The sequence below is a fragment of the Corvus moneduloides genome, chromosome 4 (assembly GCF_009650955.1).
Source record: "Corvus moneduloides isolate bCorMon1 chromosome 4, bCorMon1.pri, whole genome shotgun sequence".
Classification (NCBI taxonomy): Eukaryota; Metazoa; Chordata; class Aves; order Passeriformes; family Corvidae; genus Corvus; species Corvus moneduloides.
This window is the reverse complement of record NC_045479.1, coordinates 14424965-14442285: the sequence shown is the minus strand read 5'-3', so window position 1 is coordinate 14442285 and position 17321 is coordinate 14424965. Positions and strand designations below refer to the sequence as shown.

The 17321-nt window shown below is 45.7% G+C and overlaps 1 long non-coding RNA gene across 1 annotated transcript; it reads right to left on the bottom strand.

Annotated features, from left to right (window-relative positions):
* Positions 1-1071: 1071 nt before the first annotated feature.
* On the bottom strand, positions 1072-14711 carry LOC116443563. The gene is made up of 2 exons (XR_004239981.1): positions 14202-14711; positions 1072-2344 (listed from the first exon to the last, which is right to left on the bottom strand). It is a non-coding gene; the product is annotated as an uncharacterized LOC116443563 (long non-coding RNA).
* Between the last annotated feature and the right edge of the window lie 2610 nt (positions 14712-17321).

Sequence of the window (17321 nt, the reverse complement as noted above, 5' to 3'; positions counted from 1 at the left end):
GGATGGACGGCCGCGATCGATGCGCTCGGCGTTCCACTGCCCCTTGCGGCAGCGCCGGCGCCTCCCTCCCGCTGCCAAGAGGGGTACCGCGGGTTCGAGACCGCATCCGGCCACTCCCGTGTCCAGTCCTGGCATCCTCAGGATAAAGGGGACATGGAGCTCCTGGAGCGGGTCCAGCGGAGGCTGCGGAGATGATTTAGGGACTGGAAAGTCTGAGGGAGCTGGGGCTTTTCAGCCTGGAGAGGAGCCCCAGCTGAGAGGGGCCCTCAGCCCTGGGTGTCCCTGTGTGCAGGGAGGGCTCCGAGCAGGGCCCAGGCTCTGCTCTGGGGGGCCCAGCAATGGCACCAGAGGAACGGGCAGGGACTGATCCCAGGAAGTTCCCCCTGGACAGGAGGAAAAACGTCTTCCACAGATTGCCCAGCGAGGGTGTGAAGTCTCCCTCACTGGGGATATTCCAGAACAGTCTGGACACAATCCTGTGCCCTGTGCTCTGGGATGGCCCTGCTGGAGCAGGGAGGTGGCACCAGCTGCCCCACTGAGGTCCCGTCCAGCCTGACCCATCCTGGGATTCCACGGGGCCAGAGGATGTGGGTTTGGGACCGGGGAGAGGCTCGGAGGAGACATTTGGGAAGAGTCCGTCCTGGAAGTGCACGCTCGAGGGTGGTGAAGGGAAATGTGTACAATTCCAGCATTTCCTCACCGTTCCCCCTTCCCTCACTGCCCATGGGGACCCTGGAGGGGAAGAGGCACAAGAGCCTCCATAAGGGACAGGCTCATCCTGGGGGAACGTGTGGGCTGCCCAGCCAGGCAGTGCCTGGTTACACATAAAGAGCGATTTTATCCATCATGGAAATGTCAGCAGAGGCTTTGTGGAACTGCTGCAACACTTACAAACCAAATAAAGTTGGTCAGCTTTCAAAATAAAATGCAAGGTTTGATCATTAGCTCTGAATAAAAGTTAATAAACACATTGTTTTGGGTTTTTAAACAAGTTAACAGATGCATAGTAAGCCATGATTTCTTATTAAAAGGCAATTCCCTGTAACTGAAATACAGACTCATGGCCTGAAGTGGAAGGGCCCTTAAAGATTATCCAGTTCCAACCCCCTGCCATGAGCAGGGACACCTTCCACTATCCCAAGTTGCTCTGAGCCCCGTCCAACCTGGCCTTGAACACTTCCAGGTATGACCCCCATTTCACCTCTCCCACAAATTTAGGTGTCAGTAACCTAGTAATTTTTGTGTTAAAGGTTATTAGGTTATTTCCCAACAGCCTCAATTAAGAAAAAAAAACCTCACAAAAATCCATGTGACAGAACAACATGAGATCATCTTGCAAATCAGGGTTATTAATTAGCTGCCTCACATGAGCAGATGTAAAACCCAAAAGTCAGACTTGCTTTCAAAGAACAAGTAGCCTGGTGGTAAAACCACAAGCTTGGAATGTGGGAAACCCTGAACCCACATAGCCACAGCTGGGATCAGAAGAGTATCCGGAAAGCAGCTGTTGTTGGCAGAACCTTCTCCATGAAAACTTCAGGTCATGATGACAGCTTGGGCTGTCCTATCTCCATATGATCTCAAGGAAATGTGCAAACAATCCTTTTGCATGTCGTGTGAAGGAAAATGATTTGTTAGGATTCTGGAAAAAAGCAGAACGCAAAGCTGCTTTTTTGTGCCCAGATTTTGTTTATAAATATCTATTATGAAATTGCTTTTTGCTGTCTTTGCATGTAATTTAGAAATATCTTCTCGTGCTCATGTGCAGAGTGGTTTGAAAACAAGACCAAATAAATGAGCGGATCAAGAACGTTAAGTGCCAGCCCATTCATTGCATTGATATGAAAGCTGGTGATAGCACAAGTGATGCAAAACCTCTTAGATTCTGTGCAAGTTTTTTTCTATGAGTTACCAACTTCATTTTAGTGATTGTTGCTTCACTGTGATTTGCACAGAGAATTCTGAACACGTGCAACACGATGCACACCCTCAAATCCCAGAACACTTCAGCATGCTGGAGCTAAATACTTCTGTTAAGTTAAAGCACATTTTCAATTCAAAGGTTTCTTCACAACGGCATTAAAATAGTCCAGTCCCTGTCTTCTGGATCCTCCACGGATATGGAACATTGAGGGCAACACCAGTCACAGCTCCTTACTCCAACAAGATGCCTCCTTATGATATCAAGCACCAGGCCAAGTATAATCCCACATTTACGGTACTGCAGATTTGCCCATTCCGAAACATGATACAATGAATTCAGTGGACATTTTCACTTTGAGATATAGGAGCATTCCTCACCTGTCAGGAGTTGCGAGCAGGACACGTAAAATTCAGCTCCAGCCTGGGGGTAAATAGTAAGATTTCCCTGTTAACAGAGAGCATCAGACAAGCTGGGACAAGAGTTAATTTTCCTGTGGCTTTTCCTGGCACTGAACTCTATGCAAAGCAGATGCAAAGGCAGTGTAGTGTTACCACAGAAAGGTAAGTTTTGTGCAACTTCAGGTTTGCCTGCTGAGAATTAGGAATATTAGTAAAGGGTTGGTTTTTTTTTTTTAGATAGGCCAAGGGTGGTAGTGATACCCACATTGCTAGATATGCACCAGCATGGATTCAGTCCTGGCCATGCAGTGATGCTTCCCTCGGTTTAACCGGAGGTCATTTGGGATCTACCAGCCTTCAGGTTTTACCTCTGCCTCTTCTCCCCCCAGGAAAACTAAAACTTTTAAGGAAGTCCTGCCAACTTCCTTCTGCTGCTCTCTCGTTGAGATCACCTACAGAAGATTTTTCATTTTAAGTTCTATTTAGAACAGTACAAATGTGCTTGCAATTTTTCGTCTGCTGACACAGCAGGATACAATTATATTCCCCAAGACTTTTAACTCACTAACTCTACTCTAAAGACAGGATCTACAAGACATTTATATGACAGCATACAGTGAACTTACATATATAAATATTTGCATCCACAGATAAATATCTCTACATGTGCAATTCAGAATATGTGAGTTTGTATTAAAATAAAGGCTATAGTTCTCATGGGATGCTGACTTTCATGCCCTGTCAAATTTCCTGTAGCTGTCTGGGGCGCCCCAGTAATGTTACATGTATAGGTTGAAGTTTAACAAAGCTGAACTCACCCAGAATATGAACACAGCATGTATGGGCTCACGCTAAATGTGAACGTAGTTTGCCCCATCATTGCAAATCTTTTTCAAATTGTCTGATGGACCCCAAAAAATCCACAAACCCTAAACCAAAAATTACTTTTCAAACCCTCAGGTATATGAAGCACGAGTCTAGGTCCTGCTTCTTTGGCTTCAGTGGCAACTTGGTTTGCCATTACCCACTTCAAGCACAAGAGTAGCATGCAGTCCTGCAAACCTTCCTTCTTTTTTTAAACATGTAGGCACTAAAGGAAACACAGCTAATGTATTTTTCTGCAATAACGTTAGATTTGGCTTGAAAATAACATGCTAAGATACATGGTATTTGTCAAAGGTTTGACTTTTGGTTTAATTCAGATGTCTCTGACTTTTTGAATATAGTTCTCTACTAAAAATGGGGTGAGGAGAAAGGAACAGTTCAACTGTGAACTATTCTTTACAAAACTGGATGCTTTTGCCATCCCACTAATGTCATCTGGCATTAATTAACATAGCATTGCTCTAATTATATTGTCAGCATACAGCCACCAAATTAAAATACAAAAAGAATCATTAAAATTTCCCAATTTAGCTTTGGCATGTCTTTTGAAGCATGATTTTTCAACTTTTGTGTATGTAGGAAACCATCCAAAGCCCACTGAAGTTAATGGGCTTCATCCCAGTAGGGCCTAGAAATGTTTGGAAAAATCATTGGGGTGTCCAAATTGCATCTCCAAACCAAGAGATTTGATGCCTCCTTTCTGTTGTTGGCACCAGCAGCTCAGCACCCAAAACTGAGGGTGCGGGGCTGGTGGGTCCCTCAGGGGAGTGAGGACCATCTTGTGGGGAGGAAAAGAGGGTATTAGGCATAGTGGAAGTCTATCATCCCTCTGCTCCCTAAAAGGAACACTAGGAAGAAGGACTTAAGTAGATCTCTCCTGCCTGAGACAGTGTGGAACAGCCCAGGGGCTGCAGCATAACATGCCTCCATCCCAGGTTTGTGTGTCACGCCAGGATCAGCTGCTCCCTGACACTCTCCTCGTGAGTTTTGGGGCTCTTTCTTCCAGTGAGGAGGGCTGTGGAGGAGAACTGGTGCCTTGGCAGAGTGTGTGCTCTCAGGCAGGGCTCAGAGGCCTTGAACAAACACTTGGGTTCCAGCTAAGTCCATCCTGCCTCAAAGCACCCTGTCTGTAGGTGAGAGGAATCCGTGTGTGAGGCTGATCCAGGCTGAGGGTGAGCCCAAAGTAAAACACTGGTTTGATTTTGCCTTTTCGCATGGCCTAGAGCTCAGTCCTGCTCTCAGTGAATGGCATTGCTGCCACTTGTTTGTGCCTGGCCTTACACATTAGCACTGACTGCCCTTCAGCATCATTGGCCTCAGCATGCATCCCTTGGCATTATTAAAATCTTTGGGATCTAGCTGATTTCTACCTCACCAAGAGCTTCACCTCTCTGGAATTGGGAAAAACTATACATCGCCCTGAGATGATCAGAAACACATGGAAAAATATTAAAATGGTTCATAAAGAGAAGGAAAAAAAGAAATATTTTCTTTCCAAGTCTTTTACTGCTGAATTTTTACTTCGGGGAAAAAAAAGAAGATGCTTGTCAGCACTTTGGAAACGACATTCTTTTTTCCACCTCAACAGTCCTTTGCCTATTTTGCCTAGACCTGTTAAGCCGAGCGTGTTGCTACAGCTCAGGACAATGCATGGAGAGCTAATATTTTTCAAAGAAATAAAAAACTTTCCAGCAGCAGTAGCAGCTCATGTTTTTCTTGGACAGGATGCATTTCCCTAGCTCCCCTGGGAAACTCGAAGCAGAATCCCAGGGTAGCCCTTCTCACTGACTGCTGTGCTTGGGCGTCAGCTGTTTGGGGAGTATGAAGCAGACTGGGAAAATCAGCCTCCGGAGATGCTGGACAACTTGAAGACTTAGGGAAGGCTGGAAGCCTTCTGATCCCAGTGATCCACAGACCTCTCAGAGCTTGGAGCCTGAAAAGCCAAGGCACCCAGGCTTGCAGTTCAGGGAGCTAAGTGCCTGGCGGCTTTGGAGCAAGCAAGTAGTTTAAATTGAAATCACTAGTTCCACACAGAAAATTCCAGGTGGCAAATCCGTGTTTCTCCATCAAGGCCATCATCTGGATGCAGCTGTTTGCCATCAGAAGGCTGGTCAGCACAGGGCTGTGTTAATTCCTGCTGGGAGCCCTGAATACAGAGGGCAAGGAGCATGCTGGGCTCATCTTATGTGGCCTTTCCCATGGAAGATGGGCCGCTGCCGCTTCCATGAAGATGTGGTGCCTTCATGCTGTGGTACCTTCATGACCTGTCAATGATTCTCATTCACTGCTGTCCCAAAGGCTAAAAGATGGCCCATGGAATGGTATTTTTGGCCTGTCCCAATAATGCAAAACTGGATTCCCTGTGCCCTGTGACTTCTGTGTTCGTGCACACCAGTGGCAGAATCTGTGTGGGCAGGGCACATAAACAAGGCCACTAAATAGAAGTGGTGGGATTTTACACAGCGAGAGGGGCAAGGACACACCCACGTTCCCAGTCATGGGGAGCTTAAAACACATCTGGTGTCTGAGCAGATCATTCTGTGAACTGAAACTAAGCTTGAATATACAAATTTTGTGCTCATTCCTCTTGGTTATGTAGCATATTCTAGTAAGTGGTAAATGGTCTGGGACAACACCTGTAGCTAGACCCTCCACCAGCATAAAGGAGTGACGTGTGAGTAGAGCGATACGAATGAACCCTCTTGCAGCCAGGTTTGGGCTTCACAAGGTTATATTTGGAACTAAGTTTTGGAACTCAAATGTGTGGCCAGAGGCAGAGAGGATCCTGCCATCCCTGCAGTGGGAGACAGGGATGTGTAACTAGGACAGAACCTCTGGTGAGCTGAACAGTTCATTCCTGTTGCTGCCCTGGCACAAGGAGGCATTGGACAGTGGTTGCTTCTGGGTATGGCCAGTGCCAACCAGATTAATCATCTGTATCCCAAATAACCGAGGTCTTCCTTGGCACAGCAGCTTCCACACACTGCCAGAGCCGTGGGCAAAGAAAAAGAGGACAACACTACTGCCTCTTCCCATCCTGGTCTGCTGTCCTCACTCTACACCTGGGGCCAGCCTAAATAAATTACATGTGTTAATATGTATTTTATATCAACCTAAAAATTTGGTTTTGTTCTTAGTTTATGCTTTTGGTTGTTACCACAATACAAGCAATAATAACTAAACAAACACAGGAAGAAGCAATGCCTGTCTACAGCAGCAGCAGTTTGGTTACCTGCTTCCTCACACACTCCAGGGCTAGAATTTCAAGAAAAGCTCACTGTATTTGAGATTGCAGGTCCTGCCTGCTTTGCCGTGCAGTAATTCAGTTTTCATTAGGCTTCATTTCAGGAGACTCCACTGTCCATTCAGCAGCTTACACACGCAGAACTTTCTGGGAGTGGCTGCATTTACTCCAGAATTTGAATTAGAATAAATGTCAGCAAAATGTGTCTAATGGGGGTTAGTAAGTCCACAACAGCGTGCAGCACTAGGAAATGCATCTGGAAGCACTGCAAGAATCATCCTAGAATCTTAAGATCACATAATGGTTTGGGTTGGAAGGGACTTTAAGGCTCATCCAGTTCCACTCCCTGCCATGGGCAAGGACACCTTTCACCAGACCAGGTTGCTCCGAGCCCTGTCCAACCTGGCCTGGAACGCTTCCAAGGATGGGGCATGTGAACACAGTGGGAAGTATTGCTGAGCTGTAACACCTTTAGATGGTTCCAAAAAGAAAAGAAACTTCTGTTTAATCCTGGTGTCAGGATTTTTAGGATTGCTTGCTCCTGCAGAGGCAGCTAAATAGATCCTGACGCAGAATACCAGGGAAGGAAATGTACATGTTTATTTTGGAGTGTTTGGATCACTGTATAGAAAACCTATAGGAAAATGGAAAACATGCAGCAGTAATTTATTTCTAAAGGGATGGGGGAGAAGAGTAAAGGAAATTCCCTCACAGGCTGCTTGGAGCCAGGTTTTCAGCTGGTGTAAATCTGAGGCTAGGTTAAAATTATTGGAAGCAGCTCGTGTCCTATACCAATAGAAAGCAATACAGCAGTGGTGACTTGAGGCCCTGAGGAGCTGGCATTACCAGAATCCTGTATCAGGGTCTGCCCAGGGTTCTGTGCTGGGATCAGATCCAGCTCCCATCCGGAGTGGAGCTGTGGAGACAGGTGGGGGTCTCTGTCCCTTCTTAGGTGTCCATAAATGTGTCATGTGTTACATGTCAGCCTCTTCCTCTTCCCAGCACCCTGTCAAGGCCCTCCCTGACCACATTAAAACACCACATGAGCTTTGCCAGCAATGATTCTCATTCTCTTGTCCTTAGGTCTCAGCTCTCACCAGCTGTGCAGCTGAGAGCATGTTCTGTCGTGACCTCCTCACTACGTTTGTGTTATCAGCTATTTACAATCTTTTACCACACATCATTGAATTTGATGCATCAAGGCTTCTACACAGCTTGCCCCTGCTCTCTAGGAATTCCACAAATAAATCACTGCCATGCACTGCAAACTGTCAAAGAGTTGCTGACATGCTCTGCAGCAGAAAGGCACTGGATAACCTTTGGCACCAGAATGCTATTTTTAAGTGCTTTAATAAAGAGCACCATTGTATTTGAAAATGTACAGCTATGGTGAGAGGAGTTAATGGTTTGCACATGATGCATCACACCCAGGATAAAATTCTTCATCGAAAAGTTAAAAATCCCAAGCAGTAACCACACACACAAAATTGTTAAGGATACTCAGTGGCTTGAAGCTCTTGCCTCTGTCTGAGCTTTCTGAGCAGCCTTTGTGAAACTGAGCCCAGATTTATAAAAGCCAAGCTTAATGATCCAGATGCTTTTCCACACCACAGGGTCAGAGCCTTGGGCAAAGGTTCCCCCCATTCACAGTCATGGGTGGGGGTGAGAAAGGGGTGCTGGATGTGTCCAAACAGCTGCCTCTTGGTTTTGTGAGCGCCCCAAAGAAAAAGGACACCAAAGCATCTGTTCCTTGGGACAAGGCCGTGGTGTTTCTGCAAACGGGAATTGACTGTGTGCTGTTTATAACCACCCTTGTGGTAATCAGCAAGTGTCTGTATGTTCTTTAAATAGACACATTACCCTAAGGAAATACTCAAGTCAGCACCTCTGCATCCTGCTATGAGAGAGGAAACCCTGACCTACAAGGCACCAAAATTTGCTGTCTTTTGGCTAAGGGGCAGAAATATTCTAGCTAAGGCCTGACTGCTGCTTGCTTTTCTTGGAGAGTTTGCTTGCTTCGGCTCTCACGGAAGTCAGTTTTACTCTGGGGTGACTCCAGTTAGAGTTGCTCAAAAATTACACAATTGGCAGTGAGAAAAGAACCAAGCCTCAAGGAACTGCTTCCTAAGTAAAGCAAGAAGGATATGATCGAGTAATTGATCAGTTTATAGATTCCTCATTTATTCTCACTAATTGCTGTTTAATATGGAAATATTTCCAAAATTTTGTCCCAGGAAATTGCTGCTCTTTTATCTGATGCTCAAGTCTGACTGTATGAATAATTCAAAACCAGACAAGACAAGCCACCAGAGAGTGTGTTAAGCAAAGTGAGGATAGAGTTGCAGCTGAGTGGAAGAACAGAGGAGATGGTCTTCCTCCTTCCTCAGTACCTGCAGAGGAAAGTTCTGTACCACAGATTGCTAAACTGATGTGCTGCTTCAAAGAGAGAAGACTGAGAGGGCATCTCGTCAATGCATATAAGTATCTCAAAGGGTGCCAAGAGGATGGTGCCAGACACTTTTCAGGTGTGCCCAGCAGCAGGACAAGGAGCAATGGCCATAAACTAAACACAGGAAGTTCCACCTCAACATGAAGAAGAACTTCTGTACACTGAGGGTGGCAGAGCCCTGGAACAGCTGCCCAGGGAGGGCCTGGAGTCTCCCTCTCTGGGGCCATTCCAAACCTGCCTGGACACACTCCTGTGTCACCTGCACCAGGTGACCCTGCCTTGGCAGCAGGCTGGACTGGGTGATCTCCAGAGGTCCCTTCCAACCCCAGTTATTCTGTGATTCTGTGAGAAGGAATGTCCCCTAGAGACTTTTGAGGAATTTCTCTAAAATTCCCATCAAGCAGCACTGCTGGTAAAGCTTAGAAATCTGTTTGGGAACTCAGAAAGGAAGATGACAGAGGGCTGCAAGATGTCATTGTACAAATGGTGTAGTTCACCAAAAATAAGACCCTGAAGACTTACCCCTGTCCTCACCCTACAATTATGGGGAGGGAGTGACCGTGGAACACAGCTTTTAGAACACCATGGAATACATTTGACTTCCAAGCAGTTCTCAGAGCACCTTGTCATACGTAATTAGTGAGGATGCTGGTGTTTATTTAGGGCTTGTGGTTGTAAAAAATAGAACAAAGAGATTTGGGAGTTGGGGGGGTGGGGATGGGCAATAATCAAGGCCGTGAAATAATTTCTCTGCTTTCTATGCTTTTTCTCTCAGATTTTCTATCACAGAATCAAATCAAACCTCACCTTATCCAGTTAGCTCCCTTAACTCACTCTTTTTTGACAGCGCATGCTATACAAGACTTTTTTCCTACATTCCCTTTTGTCTACCATCCTTCCATTTGATTCTTGCTGTATCATCTTAAAGCTGGAAGATCTTACAGTTTCAAAGTGGTTTTGAGAGCCCGTTGTCAGACTGACAGAAGGCAGCAGGGAATGAGCTTACCTTGCTATTTTCCTCGATAGTTCTCTTTAAGATGAAAATTCCTCCTTGGCACATACAGTCCTAAATGAAAGAGCAATTTCTGACTTGCTTGCTTTTTGATTTTCTTCTTTAGTCTGCATATGTCTCACAGATATTTCTCCAGCCTCTGCTCCTTATGGGCCAGTTTCATCTTACATCACTCCTCCATTTTTATCAAAGCTTTCCTTTTAACAGGGAGATGCTCTGTAGAAAAAGTTCAAATCAAAGTTTCCCAGACCTTTGTGAGAGGAATCACCCTGCGATTTCTTTTTTTTTTTTCATGATGTTCAAGTCAGTGTTCTGGGATCTTTTTTTTTTTTTTTTTTTTTAAATTTAAAAGAAATCTTGGTTGGGGCTAAAATTAATGTTACTTTTTGAAAACATAAACTCATAGCAGCACCTGAACTTTGCAGCTTATGCTCAACTATTCCTTTAAGTGTTCATTAATAAAATACTTAGCGAAGGCAGAGAAATAATTAGTATCATTTGACATCACAGGCAGAAATGGAGGTTCTGTGTGGCCAAACAGCACAATTAGAGAGCATTACAGGAATCTAACTCGACAGACTCTCTTTAAGCCTGCTCTGCAGCTCCTTTGTTTCAAGGCGAAACAAGATAAAGGCTGGTTAGGTGAGTAATAAACTTATATCACTGACATTAATATGCACTACTCAGATAGTAAAATCTTATTCAAAAGCTCTATTGTGTAAGACACTGTAAAAAGGCAAACAGAGTTCCAACCTGGCAGCTCCATAAAGGCAAAAGGGAGAATGAATCAATTTAACAGAAGATTAACATGAAGCATAGTAAAGTCAGTGCTGATATTTCCATGGACTTCCCTTGATTGCAGATCCCAGGTGTCCATATGCACATGTGTACATATATGTCCTGCCTGTATTTATAGATGCCCACATTTAACTGAGATGCAAGTCTTGCAGTGGCACTTTAGAAGTGCAGCAGTGCATGAGATCATAGACTCTTAGAATGGTTTGTGTTGGGAGGGACCTTAAAAACCATCCAGTTCCAACCCCGCTGCCATGGGCAGGGACACCTTCCGCTATCCCAGCTTGCTCCAAGCCCTGTTCAACCTGGCTTTGGACACTGCCAGGGATGGGGCAGCCACAGCTTCTCTGGGCAACCTGTGCCAGGGCCTCCCCACCCTCACAGGGAAGAATTTCTTCCTCATATCCAATCTAAACCTGCTCTCTGTCAGTGTGAAGCCATTCCCCTTGTCCTGTCACTGCAGGCCCTTGCCAAGAGTCTCTCTCCATCTTTCCTGTGGGCTCCCTTCAGGCACTGCAAGGCCACAGAGAGGTCACCCCAAAGCCTTCTCTTCTCCAGGCTGAACAATCCCAGTTCCCTCAGCCTTTCCTCCCAGCAGAGCTGCTCCATCCCTCTGCTCCCCTTGGTGTCCCTGCTCTGGACTGGCTCCAGCAGCTCCCTGTCCTTCCTGTGCTGGGATGCCAGGGCTGGATGCAGCCCTGCAGGGGGGTCTCAGCAGAGCGGGGCAGAGGAGCAGAATCCCCCCTCCCCTGCTGCCCACGCTGGGGGCTCAGCCCAGCTCAGGGGGGTTCTGGGTTGGGGCATGTCAAGCTCTCACCCACAGCACCCCTGAGTCCTTCTGCCAGGGCTGCTCCCTCTGCTCATCCCCAGCCTGGATTGATCCCAGGGGTTCCCCTGATTCAGGTGCAGCACCAGTGCTTGGTCTTGTTGAACCTCATGAAATGCCCATGGGCCACTGCTTGAGCCTGTCCAGGTCCCTCTGGATGCCATCCTGTCCTTCAGGTGTGACAACAAATCACTCAGCTTGGTGTCATCTGCAATTTGCTGAGGGTGCATTTCATCCCTGATTGTACCAAAAAAAGAACCCACATTTCTCTTGGCAATGACATCAATGCCTGCTGTGTTTAATTGCTGTCACCCTCCTGGAATGGGTTGGTGTCCTATCAGTTGTACTGTGACAGAAACAGGGAGTGAGGGATGATCTATCCTGAGCAGAAATAGAGGATTACATTTTAGGAAATGAGAATAACAACGTGTATTTTCATCCAAACAAGCTGTTCTATGAGGAGGGGAAGGGATTTCACTATTTGAATTTTCTGGGATTTAGTGTATGCTGAGGTACTCAAATCCTATACTGAAGGCATGAGCTACAAAGGTTAAACCTAGCAAAGCACAGTTTTAGCAATGTGGGGGCAGGGTAAGAATGTATCTTTTCTCTCGCAGCATTTCAAGAACTAGTTCTCACAAATTTTTGAAATATTTTGTGTGGCATTTAGTGAAGCCACATCAAGACTCCCTCCTCAGCCCTTAAGAGATGCTATTGTCTTTTTCAAACACGCTTTTTCAAAGCATACTCCTTCGCTGCTAAACTCATGATAAAAACCAGTGTGAAAGGCACAGAGAATTTTCAATACATTAAACATTCCATTTGTGTGGCAAACAAGTAGCTCAGGAACTCGAGGAAAGTAGCCAGTGTCACGAAGTCTCATGAACAGGGGACAAGTTTTAAATGATGCTGAAGGAAGGTGGGTGCTCTCCCTCAAAAAGATTGACTGAACCCAGTGTGAAGTGCTCGTGTCCCTGAGAACTTCCAGACACAGGGGTTTTTGCTTGGATTTAGCTTTTATTTGTGAACACTTACTCCCTAATTGCCCTTTGGCCTGTTGGGGAGGAGGCTGGCTCCTACAGAAAAATGACTGTACCTTTTACCCAAATCCTATTTCCCAGCCTGTTCCTAGCTTTCCCTGGCCTAGCAGGAGTAATCTCAGCCTCAAAACCCTATCCAAACTTCATCAAATACATGCACTCTGCCTACCCAGCTCTCCTACTTAGTTTCAGTAGGAAAAATTCACGCTGCAGGTTCCATATTGCTGTGTTTTGTAAAGTTTGTACAATGTAAATGTACCAGGTCTTTGCCTAAATGTGCCCTACTTCTGACACAGCCACAAAATGAGGGGGGAAAACTGCTCAGTGCGTGGCACACACTGATGGCTCTGAAATGTCTTTGTGTGAAGGAATTTCTATAAATTATGTATAAACCTGTTTTTGTTCATTTAAAGGCATTTCTTCTGGTGGCTTATTGTCTGGGGCTAATGTAAGCAGTTATGCCACCCTCATGCATTTACAAGTCAGGCTATGAATAAATAACAAACTGTTTATACTTTCATTTTCAAATTTCACATCCTACTGGCACCGAGAATGTATAACTTGAAGATTGAACCCAAGAATACTATAAAGGAAGGATGCACATGGCTAAGTCCTAGGTTTATAACATCTTGCTTGCAGATATTTCCTTTTGCATCTAATGGGAGGCGAGGGAAGATCCATGTTTCAGTTTATCTGAACCACCAAAGTTTACAGAGAAGGAAAAGAGTGGGTGGGAGAAGAGGAAAAGGGAGGGGAGGCTGGGGAAAAAAAAAAATCAGCTGTTGTCTATCTATATTGTAAACACAGAATCCTCTGATCTACTGTCATTCATACCAGCAACTTGATACCTTGAAAATATTTTGCATGGGGCTGATGATGTTACAGAGAGTTTTCCTCCACCTCCTTTAACAAACAGGGCCATGGGATGATTTTCCTCTCTTAGCCTGAGTCATTTCCTCTTCCGTCGCCTCGAGCTCTTTCAGCTACAACTGACAGCAGCCACCTCTCCATCAGGGGAGCCCTCCAAGTGTCCCTGCCCAGCTGCAGCTCACAGGAATTCCGCATTTTGGGGAATTCCGCTCTTTGGGGAAGCTGTTGTGACACTTGCCAGGGTGTCAGTAGAGTTATTGTGGTTGAACTGCCCACGTGGACACTCTCATTCTGCCTTTTTTTGTGGTTTGATTTGATCCAGTTCCAAATGAGCCTATGCTAAAGGCACACGGACATATCTACATGGAAAAGTAGCTTCAAATACCTTGTAAGAGCTTGTATTCTTCCAGTGTAGAGACGGTTATTCCCACCTTAATTACCCTCTGGAATTGCCTACTGAAATCTTGGGTAGTTAGATATAAAAAATTGTTTCTATTATCTCTTTTATGCTACCAACTGCAAGTAACTCTACCCAGCTATATAAAATGAGAACTTCCCTGATTTCCCTTTTTCACAAGCATTCTGAAATGCCTTCAGTGAGTGATATTTTATAGATTTTACTGAAACACCACAGATAAAACAGAGATCTTTTTAAGAAAAGATCATGCTGATGAGATGTTGCTATAGAAATACTTTAAATATAAACAGCTTTAAACTTCAGCCATTGTGATGGGGAAAAAGAAAAGACAAAAACTTACAGGTCTTACGACTCAAGAAAGCTGCTTCAAACCAACAAAGATGGCTCTTGAAGAGACCACAGATCCAGTTTTTCCTCTGATGTGCCCTTTTCTTCTCCCAGAGTCCCATCTGAGCACACTGTAGGGAGCAGAAGCCAAGCCAAGTCTTCCACAGCTCCCACGGGAGCACGTCCATGTTTTTGGCACTTCAGGCTGAGCCTGGAAGCAGTGGGGTGACAGGAGCCGGTAGCAGGCAAGGAGAGCCAACGTGTGAGGCAACAGCATTTCATCAGGCAGGGCTGGAGGAGCCAGGACAGAGGCAGGGCATGGTTAGTGAGAGCCTAGAGCTTCTGCAGCATGGTCAGAGGAAGGGGTTTGGGCTTAGGAAGGAGTGGAGTGTGCTGGGGGAAAAAGGGCTTTGGAGGAAAGACAATCCTGGCAGAAGGGAGGGGTAGAGTGGGAGCTGGAGGGCTGAAAGGCTCTGGAGGGGTAGACCAGGGACAAACCTCCTTGTGGCAGGCAACCAAAACGAAGTACTGGTGGTGGCTGGGAGATGCAGGAGAGGTCTGAGATGAGATGGGTGGGAGCTGGGATGTCTGGGGCTCTGAGAGAGTTGGATTCACCAGGGATGTAGTCCTTCCCAGGCATTCCTAGTTACACTTGGGGTCTAATAGGGGTGACCCTATCAATTACCTTCACCTTCCTCATCCTCATGTTTGCTGTGAGGAAGGCAGGAGCTCAGCTCAAAGCTCTGAGCTTGCTGCTGGCGGAGCCACTTTGAACTCGGAGGGTTTTGACAGCAGAGCTGACAGCCCTGGCTACTGCAGGCCCTGGGGAGCTTTGAGGGGTGCAGGGCTTCCCCCAGAGCCGTGTGAGCCACAAAGCTGCTTCTGAATTCAGAACTGAACATGAGTTAGGCTGGGACACTCTGAGGAGAGCTTTGTGTGCTGGGAAACCACTGCAATCCAAGGGGATTCAGGCTGTGAGATCCCCAGGACACCCCCTCCAAGGAGAATGTCAAAAGAGTGATGCAGATCAATTCCCATCCACAGACCTAAAGAGTGAAATCTCTGTCCCACAGGGCTGGAATTGTATTTGCAGAAACACAATTCTAGGGACTCCTGAGCAACAAGTTAAATGCTGCTGCTGTGATTGCTCAGGAGTCCACTTACTCATCACTGTATTTGGCAACATCTTAAGTTACTTCTCATTATTTCATTTAGAGCATGGAAAATCATTAGAGAAAGAACTGAATGATAAGGTCCTTTGAGTTGGTTTTATGTTGAGAGCTTTATCTTTTAAGAATCTGAGTTATGACATTTTTAAAAAGCATTAGTCTCTGTATCAAGACTTTACAAGAGTTGGGAGGGAAAAGGAACAACAGACATTTCATCCTTAAACATAAAGGAATCATGTGGATCTTGGCTTAGTTCAAGTTAATTTCTACTTAGGTGATAAATCTATTTTTCATAGATTTGTAACTTGGCTATAAAAGCATATTTGAAGCCTTGAATGTTGGCAGTCAAAACTTGCAGGTCAGGAGAATATTTTTAGCAGTATTTTATTAAAAAAAAAAGAAAAACATAAAAGGTTGTTTTCAAGTCTACAAAGTTAAAGGGAGAGTTTTAGAAAGCATGGGTTGGGTCACATTTTGACACCCATGTTTGTTTTATTTTCCCTTAAAGAAAAGAAACAAAAATCCCATCCAACATGCTTCCAGCCTGACAGATAATAACAGACATTTCAGATTGATCCTTTTAAAAATTGCCCACAGGCTTTTTTCATATCCAAGAGTAAATAATCCATCTCAACTAATAACCCATAAAAAGCTGAAATCAAGGGACTACTGTGAATTTTAATGGCTGGGTTTAATGAGCAGATCTTCAGCTTGTGCGGATCATTGTAACTCCTGGAATGGCAACAGCACTACATCAGCCAGCACTCACTGAAGATGTGGATAGTAAATATACACTACACTCCCTCCCTCAAAACATGTGACTAATTCAGCAATACTGAGGCAGTAATTAAGGTAATTAATACATTGGAAGGAATGAAGACCCAATGAGAGGAGACCAGTCAGCTCAGCATGCCACGTACGAAAAGCATCAGGACAATTTTGGCCACGCGTTCTGGGGCAAACACCTTGCCACAGAATCTTGCGTTTCACAGTTTCCTTCAGCCTCAAAATTACAGAGGGGCTGAGTCAATCCTGCCAGGATTTGAGTTAGTGGTTCCAGGGAGACCTGGAGCTGAGACACTGGCACAGCTAAGCTGGGGAGCAGAGAAGGTGTGGAGCACACAGAGCAAACAGGAAGGTTCATTTCTGGCCTTTCACTCACACCCTCTTGTGTGTTTTTGCTACACAGTCTCTCTTCTGTGATTTAGTCTCCCTTTAACATTGTGGGCCAAATCCAGCTCTGGCTGCCAGGGCTCACCTCTTTGTGCTGTCCCTGTATGGCCAGGAGTGTCCTAAAAGAGCAGCTGCTGTTTTGTTGACACTAAGAGAAATCCAGATTTGGTATAAGGATGATTCATCCACCTGCTCCCAGCTCAGACCAGGAAACTCTTTAGGACACTGGGCCAGACCTAAGGCACCCCCTGCAATGGAACAACTCCTATGAGACCATTTTGAGAAGTTATGGCATTAAATACTCTGGAGCCAAATTGATCCCAGCCCTGCAAAGTTTAGAGGGAACGGAAAGATGACTTTGACAGATTTTAGTGTCACCACAGATTCTGTTCAGCCCATTTGGGCCTGAAATCTAGTTCTTCTAAGGTGACCAAATCAACATTGAAAAGCAATTCTCACCCCAAAGGAGGTCTTTGAGTTTATCTTCAGGTGTTTTATATCCAGCAGTGACTTCTGTAGTCCCAGTTCCTACCTTAGCCTCTGTCCCTCCACCCTTGCTCCTTCCACCCTCATCCTCCCTTGCTCTCTCCTCCCTGGCTCCTTCCTCCTGTGGCTGGGTCCCCCCCTCTGGGCTGCACACACCCTCCTAATGATTTCTGCACATCTTCCAAGCACACATCCTTCCTACGGCGTGTCACAGGGCGCACCTCCCCTGCTGAACAACCGGCCTTTTCTTCCAGCTGCTGTCCACCGGCTGGGTCCCAGCACCTCGCCACAGCCCAAAATAGAAC